At 56.3% G+C, this 8216-nt stretch overlaps 1 pseudogene; it reads right to left on the bottom strand.

The window, feature by feature from the left end:
- Nucleotides 1-3450: 3450 nt before the first annotated feature.
- LOC147706763 (28S ribosomal RNA) lies at nt 3451-4490 on the bottom strand (annotated as a pseudogene).
- Between the last annotated feature and the right edge of the window lie 3726 nt (nt 4491-8216).

Raw genomic sequence — 8216 nt, 5'->3', positions numbered from 1 at the left:
CGGACCGATCTCTGAACGATTGAAGTGTACATCTGCCATGCCGTGAATCGAACATGTGACACACAGCAGATATCAACAGTGGGTGTTTAAATTGATGGAAGGCAAAATAAATATGTAGTGGCTTTCCCAATTGCTTACTCTGTTTTTTGTTTGTGAGAGTTGCTTGCCATTAAGCAGTCTCACTATGTCAGTGTAGCACAACCTACAGTGCAGGGGTCGTCCACGTCCACCCCCTCAATTACCTCATGACATCCGACCTCAGTTGTTTACTTTTCATGCAGACCCTGCTGCTCTTGGGATGGGTACCTCCTTAGTGCCTCAAGGGATGCATCAATATAGCGCAATGCCACCAACGTGCCTGAGGGGGTTCATGAAAGAAATGTGGCCATCATTGGCTCTGTCTTGCACTGCTTTAGGACTTTGGTATTGTAAGGCAACAATTGACACTTAACATGAAAGGGAAGGTCCAGCACCTTAAGCAGTACGTTAGTGACCTGTTCTTTTTCTAGAAGCGCTTAGAGACTGGTGGTGATTTGCACTATATAAAAATAAAATAACATAACAGTGTAACAGAGGTCTATAACCAATCCAGTCAGCCTTTTTTGCTGGATGCTCAAAAATTCTAGACATGTTGACCTTCCATCTCCTCCCTCCCTACAAAATCTCTGCGGCATCTGGTGGGTAGCTGATGCCTTCATTTAACACCTTGGCTGCTAGGCGTTTTCCCCCCCTGTGCTGGAAATTGCTGTTTTACTTTATTTATGACGAGCTCAGCTCGTCATCAGCACAGCTCAACTGTGCATCATGACGAGCTGAGCTCGTCATCAGCATCGAAAGGGTTAAAAAAAAAAACCTTTCCACATCTGGTGGCATCAACATTACCCATGTTTGATGTTGTCAGATGAAGTGGAGCATTTCCACAGGTGAGACACGGGGACCTTATACTTGAATTTCAACTTTATGGATATCATGTGGTAAAATACCTGATCTAAAAAGCTTTATTGAAGAAATGATCTTATGCATGAGAGGGACAAGGGCTGTCCCTGTCTAGGAGGATGTGGGCCATAAATGTCTCCTCTAAAAGAGAAACTTTAGCTGCCAATATGTTGCAGTGGTCATAAATCGGCAATCGAGCGCTTTACAAGTATGTCAGTCAATCAGTCAGTCATAAATCACATAACACGTAGGTGAAGAAGGAAGGATTTATTAAGTATCAAAGTCCCAATACAGCACACAATGCGTACATGATGACAACTCCAGGCTCCGTCTTATAACTGAATTGAGTCTGGACCAACCCTCAAGATTTGCATTGGAATGTCACTTAAAAGTAGACCAATCGCTTATGATCACTTATGATCTGTTACCAGTGAAAATGTGTTATTAATTATTAGTTGCACACACACAGGCTAGTGCCTCCTTCATGATACTACTGTAATTGTTTTCTACTTTGGAAAGACTTCTAGGGAAAGGCTTCCATATTCTCCTTGCCACCAAACAAATTAACTTAAAAACTCATTAAGACCCTCACCACTTGCATCAACAGTGACTATGGACTTGGCACTATCATCAAAAGCCTGAAGGGCCAGTGCGTTTATTATAAGATTTTTCAATGTTTCAATCGTAACTTTCTTCTCCTCTCCCCAACAATATTTAACATAAGTCCTTAAGAGTTTTCTTGAAGGCTCTGTTTGAAAAGCAAACTTTTCTATAACTTTTGAATAATATTCAGAAGGACCCAGAAATGGTTTGAATTGGTCATTGTTGATGGGTGCAGGTGCTTCTTTTATAGCTTGTAATAAATCTGCTTTGGGATATATAGAGGAAATGTGATTATCTAAATAAAGTGTTCAGTCAAAAGAAATTAAAACTCAACTTTTTTATTTATGCCAACGTCTGCAAGAATACTCACTACTTTCTCAAAAGAACACAGGTGTCCCTCCTCTGAAATATAATAAATTAAACTATCATCCTAATAAGCCAAGACATTTTGCTCTCCATCAAGAAATCTGTACCTCCATTTTTTGGAAAATAAATGCGGTCGATGCTAGCCTGACTGACATGTGTAGGGTGTGTTAAATGCTGTCAAAGAATGGGATTCTTCACTAAATTCTATTTGATGGTAGGCAGCCTCAGATTAAGAGTGGTAAAAAGCTTTCCAGTGCCAATTTGTGACAACATCTTGTGTATTTTTGTGGGAGAGAATCAGTTCATCCAAACGTGCCTATGAAGAGATCTAAGGTCGACAGAATGCCTCAACTTCCCCAAATTCTTTTTCACCACCACTACTCACGTACCCCGGGGCCCGCCGACGGAGCTCAAGCCCCGGGCCCGGTCCCAGCTTCTGAACCTTAGCCAGGCTGGGGAGAGCCTCCCCGGGCCCCGGTGGACCTCCGTCCCCAGCACCCGGACCCTCTGATGGCTTGCAGGATGGGGGGCTCATGCACCCCGGGACTCGCCAGACGGAGCTCAAGCCCCGGGCCCGGTCCCAGCTTCCGAACCCTAGCCGCGCCGGGGAGAGCCTCCCTGGGCCCCAGTGTACCCCCGTCTCCAGCGCCCGGACCCTCTGATAGCCTCCCTGGGCCCCGGTGTACCCCCGTCTCCAGCGCCCGGACCCTCTGATAGCTTGCAGGACGGGGAGCTCACGCACCGAGGGGGCCCTGCGGATGGAGCTCAAGCCCCGGGCCTGGTCCCAGCTTCCGAACCCTAGCCAGGCCGGAGGAGAGCTAAAGCCCGGGGCGGTCCCAGCTTCCGAACCCAAGCCAGGCCGGGGAGAGCCTCTTCGGGCCCCGGTGGACACCTGTCCCCAGCGCCCAGACCCTCGGCCGTAACCAAGGAGGGTTAAGCCCAGGCCACGTCCTCTCCCCGACATCCTGCCCGGGGAGCCCATTTTTCTCAACTATTAACCACCACGTAGTGGGGCCTTACAGAACTCTGGGGAAGCACAACAGTTGGAATTAGCCTGGTCGCCAGCCTGCAGGGCCATCTGGTCACCCAGCCCGCAGGGCCATCTGGTCACCCTGCCCGCATTTGGTCGCGCAGCCAGGTGACCAGATGGCCCAGGACGACCCAGCGCCCAGATGGCCTGGGAGGGTGCCGTACCCAGTCGCCCTTGGTGAGGGTGGCCGGGCGCACCGAGGCTGCCGCTCTGGAGGTTCCTTCCCCCGGGTGGCTGCTGCTCACCTCCCTGCCCGACTTACCTGGGAGCAGCAGGAAGGGGAGGCCATCTGGTCACCCTGCCGACCCGCGAGGGATGGTGGCCCCGTCCCCGCACCCCGGTGGGGCAGGGACAGGAGGAGGAGGCCCCCGTGCCGTAGGGCACGTGGTGGAGGCGGCCTCCCACAGACCCACGTTACCCCCTCTGCATCCCTCCCACCGGCCTGGCACCAGAGGGCCCCACCCCTGGGTGTGGTGGAGGGAGGCATCCGCGGGCACCAACGTACATGGAGAGACAAAAGCTTGGCTCAGAGGATGACTTTCAATAGATCGCAGCGAGGTAGCTGCTCTGCTACTTATGAAACCCTGACCCAGAATCAGGTCGTCTACGAATGATTTAGCACCAGGTGCCCCACGAACATGCGGTGCACTAAGGGCGATGGAGGCGGCCCCCTTCAGTCCGCGCTCCGGTCCCCAATCGAGCAGCTATACGTACCGGCCCCCCGAGAGAAGCCGGCTATCCCAGGTCAACCGAGGCTCCACGGCACTGCGGTATCATTACGGATTATCGGGATTCTGACTTAGAGGCGTTCAGTCATAATCCCACTGATGGTAGCTTTGCTGCATTGGCTCCTCAGCCAAGCACATACACCAAATGTCTGAACCTGCGGTTCCTCTCGTGCTGAGGAGGATTACTATTGCAACAACATATCATCAAGTAGGGTAAAACTAACCTGTCTCACGACGGTCTAAACCCAGCTCCCGTTTCCTATTAGTGGGTGAACAATCCAATGCTTGGTGAATTCTGCTTCACAATGGTAGGAAGAGCTGACATTGAAGGATCAAAAAGCAACGTCGCTATGAATGCTTGGCCACCACAAGGCAGTTATCCCTGTGGTAACTTTTCTGACACCCCCAGCTTGAAACCCAAATAATCAGAAGGATCGTGAGGCCCCGCTTTCACGGTCTGTATTCATACTGAAAATCGAGATCAAGCGAGCTTTTGCCCTTCTGCTCCCTGGGAGGTTTCCGTCCTCCCTGAGCTCGCCTTAGGACACCTGCGTTATCGTTTGACAGGTGTACTGCCCCAGTCAAACTCCCCACCTGCCACTGTCCCCGGAGCGGGTCGCTCCCGGTGGACGCCGGGGACTTAGAGCCAAAAGCGAGAGCCCCATGGGGCTCACTCCCTCGCCTCACCGGGTAAGTGAAAAAACAATAAGAATAGTGGTATTTCACCGGCGGCCCGAGGGCCTCCCACTTATCCTACACCTCTCAGGTCTCTTCACAGTGCCAGACTAGAGTCAAGCTCGACACAATGTTCTTTCCCTGCTGATTCTACCAAGCCGTTCGCTTGGCTGTGGTTTTGCTAGATAGTAGGTAAGGACAGTGGGAATCTCGTTCATCCATTCATGCGCGTCACTAATTAGATGACGAGGCAATTGGCTATTCTTTACCACTTCACGGTGGCTCATTCTGGGTTATTATGCTGCCCATCAGCGTCAATTCGGTTTTGCTTTTAACAATACAACATTCTTTCGTTCCGGAGTACAGTCACACTGAACGCTGTCCTCAGTTAAGAGCATCAAGGAGGCGCCGAGAGTCAGGGGCTGGGACAGGCGCTAGCTCGCCTCGCGGCGGACCGCCATCTCGATCCCAAGATCCAACTACGAGCTTTTTAACTGCAGCAACTTAAATATACGCTATTGGAGCTGGAATTACCGCAGCTGCTGGCACCAGACTCGTTAAAGGATTTAAAGTGTACTCATTCTAATTACAGGGCTTCGAAAGCGTCCTGTATTGTTATTTTTCGTCACTACCTCCCCGAGTCGGGAGTGGGTAATTTGCGCACCTGTTGCCTTACTTGGATGTGGTAGCCATTTCTCAGGCTCCCTCTCCGGAATCGAACCCTGACTTCCCGTTACCCATGGTCACCATGGTAGGCACAGAAAGTACCATCGAAAGTTGATAGGGCAGACATCCGAATGCATCGTCCCCGTCACGGGGACGTGCGATCGGCCCGAGGTTATCTAGAGTCACCAAAGCGGCCAGGCGAGCCCGGATTGGTCTTGGTCTGATAAATGCACGCATCCCGGGAGGTCAGCGCTCGTCGGCATGTATTAGCTCTAGAATTACCACAGTTATCCAAGTAACAGATGGAGCGATCAAAGGAACCATAACTGATTTAATGAGCCATTCGCAGTTTCACTGTACCGGCTGTGTGCACTTACATGTGCATGGCTTAATCTTTGATACAAGCAGATGCTACTGGAAGGATCAACCTAATGACGGGGTGGGAGCCGCGTGCCCATCTCCCCAACCGGCAACCTTCACGCACCCCTCCATCTCTCAGGAGCCTGTCAGGGGGAAGGAGCACGCCCGCCTGGGCGGGAGGGCTCGTTGTAGGGGTGTGGAGAGGAGCTGTCGCATAGGCACCGGCAGGCCCAGCCGTCTCCCCCGGGAGGGAGAGGTGGGCCGAGGCGCAGCCTGAGTGAGACGCAGGGGTGCTGGGGCCTGGCGGCGGCAGAACTCTTCAGAACTATCGTTCCGAGCTGCTGTGGAAATGTGCTGGGCGGAGAGGGGTGACGGCGTGGCATGCGGGGCCCACGGACCTGTCGGCCAGGCAGCATTTGCAGGGCCTGGCGCCACATGACCCCTTCCGGTTGGGTCGGACCACTGGGGGGCCTTCGCTCTGCTGGGTAGGGTGAACAGCCTACCCCCAGGCGGCAGGCCCTCCCTTGAGTCGGACGGTCCATGTGGGGTGGAAGCTCTTTGCTTAAAACAACAGCCGAGGCTGGCCAAGCCGTCCATCCCTAAACAGACAGAGAGTGCCCAATCAATCAGAGTATAGCCGGGGCATCCCCTGGTAGGCCGCCCTGCACAGGGGGTATGCTGGTTTAGCATTCCCTGCCTGCCACCAGGGCAAGCAGACTCAGAGAAAAAGGACCGTCGGCCAGGGGCTGAGAGGTAGGTACATACCCGGGCCCCTGGGGGGGCCAGTAGGTGGGCCCAGGTACTGCCTTCCCCTTCTCAGCATGGCAGACCCCACGGAGGTCTGCCTGAGCAAACTGAGAGAAAAAGGACCATCGGCAAGGGGCTGGGAGGCAGGTGCGTACCCAGGCCCCTGGGGGCCCCAGTGGGCGGGCCCCAGGACTGCCTTCCCCTTCTCAGCATGGCTGGACCTCACAGAGGTCTGCCTGAGAAAACTCGGCAAAAAAGGACTATTGGCAAGGGGCTGAAAGGCAGGTGCGTACCCGGGCCCCTGGGGGTGCCGGCAGGCAAGCCCTGGAACTGCCTTCCCCCTCTCAGCATGGCCAGACCTCACGGAGGTCTGCCTGAGCAAACTTGGAGAAAAAGGACCATCGGCAAGGGGCTGAGAGGCAGGAGCGTACCCGGGCCCCTGGGGGCACCGGCGGGCGGGCCCCAGGACTGCCTTCCCCCTCCCAGCATGGCCGGACCTCACAGAATTCTGCCTGAGCAAACTCGGAGAAAAAGGACCATCAGCAAGGGGCTGAGAGGCAGGTACCCAGGCCCCTGGGGGCCCCGGCGGGCAGGCCCGGGTGCTGCCTTCCCCTGTTTCAGAATCGCCTCACGGAGGTCTGTCTGAGCCTCTCCCTAGTAATCCAGAGGAGAATTACCCCCTTTCTTGTAATCTGTGCACTCGAGGTGACAGAGGGGAACCAAGGTGCGATAGTACCCAACCTCCTGGAGCCCTCGCTGGGATCGGGGAGGCAAATGGACCCTCATCGGGACTTCCAGGGAAGCTCGGCCATCTTGTCGCACCATAGGAAAGCATTAGGGGCGACCAGATGGCCGAGGGGATAGGTGCGACCAGATGGCTGAGGGGGAAAGGGCGTCTATCTGGTCGCTCTGTGCCCCAACGAAAGCGAGAGGGCGCCATGGCATGGGGGACCAGAGGCCCAGGGCCCCAGCTGGGCCCCAGCCATGGAGGCTGCGAGGGGGACCCGACAGGCCCTCCGACCCAGGGCCCGCGGACACCCGGAAAAGCAGGGGAGGCCTGCCCGGGACCGTCGGACCCCGTCCTGGGCCTTTGGCAGCACGGCAGCCCAGGGGACAGGGCCCAGGGCCGGAGCACTTGACCCGGTGCCCGGCGGGGCCCCTGGACCCAGCCGGGGCTCCCATGCCTGGAGGCTCAGGGGAAGCCACCCCGGGCCTGCCGGAAACCGTCCCAGGCACCTTGCCACGCAGCAGGACTGAGGACGGAGTCTGGGGAGGGGAGGCCACCCTCCCCGGGGCCCTCAGGGGCCCCGGATGGAGCTCCTGAACCCAGCCAAGCTGAGGCTAGGCGGAGACGGGTCCCAGAGTACCCTTCCCCTAGACTACCCCTCTTTCTGGGAACCCGCGCGCACAGAGTGACAGAGGGGACCCAGGGAGCGAACGTGCCCGACCTCCTGTAGCCCTGGCTGGGATCGGGGAGGCGAATGGCACCTCATCGGGACTTCCAGGAAAAGCCCGGCTATCTGGTCACCCCATAGGAAAGCATTGGGTGCGACCAGATGGCCGAGGGGATCGGTGCGACCAGATGGCCGGGACTGAAAGGACTCCCAGCTGCCCACCCCTAGCCTTCGCGGTAGGGCTCCAACCTGCCCAAGCAGGGCAGGGCTCAGGGGCTCTCTGGCCCGGACGCCCGGGGGAGGACTGCCCGGGACCCATGGAGCCTGTCCCGGGCACTCAGCCGAGCCGTTGGCCCTGGAGGAGGGAGCCCCGGACGCCCGAGGGAGGACTGCCCGGGACCCATGGAGCCCGCCCCGGGCACTCGACCGTGCCGTTGGCCCCGGAGGAGGGAGCCCCGGATGCCTGGGGGAGGCCTGCCCGGGACCCAGGGAGCCTGTCCCGGGCACTCAGCCGTACCATTGGCCCTGGAGGAGGGAGCCCCGGATTCCCAGGGAGGTGCAGCTCATGCATAGCCCATCTAGTCCCCGACAGAGAACCGCCAGCCTGGGAGGAGTGCCCCTTGTAATCCAGAGGAAGGCTACCCCTTTTTCTTGGAACCTCTGCACATAGAGTGACGGAGGGAGCCAGGGCACAGAGACGCCCGACCTCCT

The sequence above is a fragment of the Lissotriton vulgaris genome, chromosome 6 (assembly GCF_964263255.1).
Source record: "Lissotriton vulgaris chromosome 6, aLisVul1.2, whole genome shotgun sequence".
NCBI classification, from domain to species: Eukaryota; Metazoa; Chordata; class Amphibia; order Caudata; family Salamandridae; genus Lissotriton; species Lissotriton vulgaris.
This window is presented reverse-complemented; position numbering and strand designations above follow the sequence as displayed.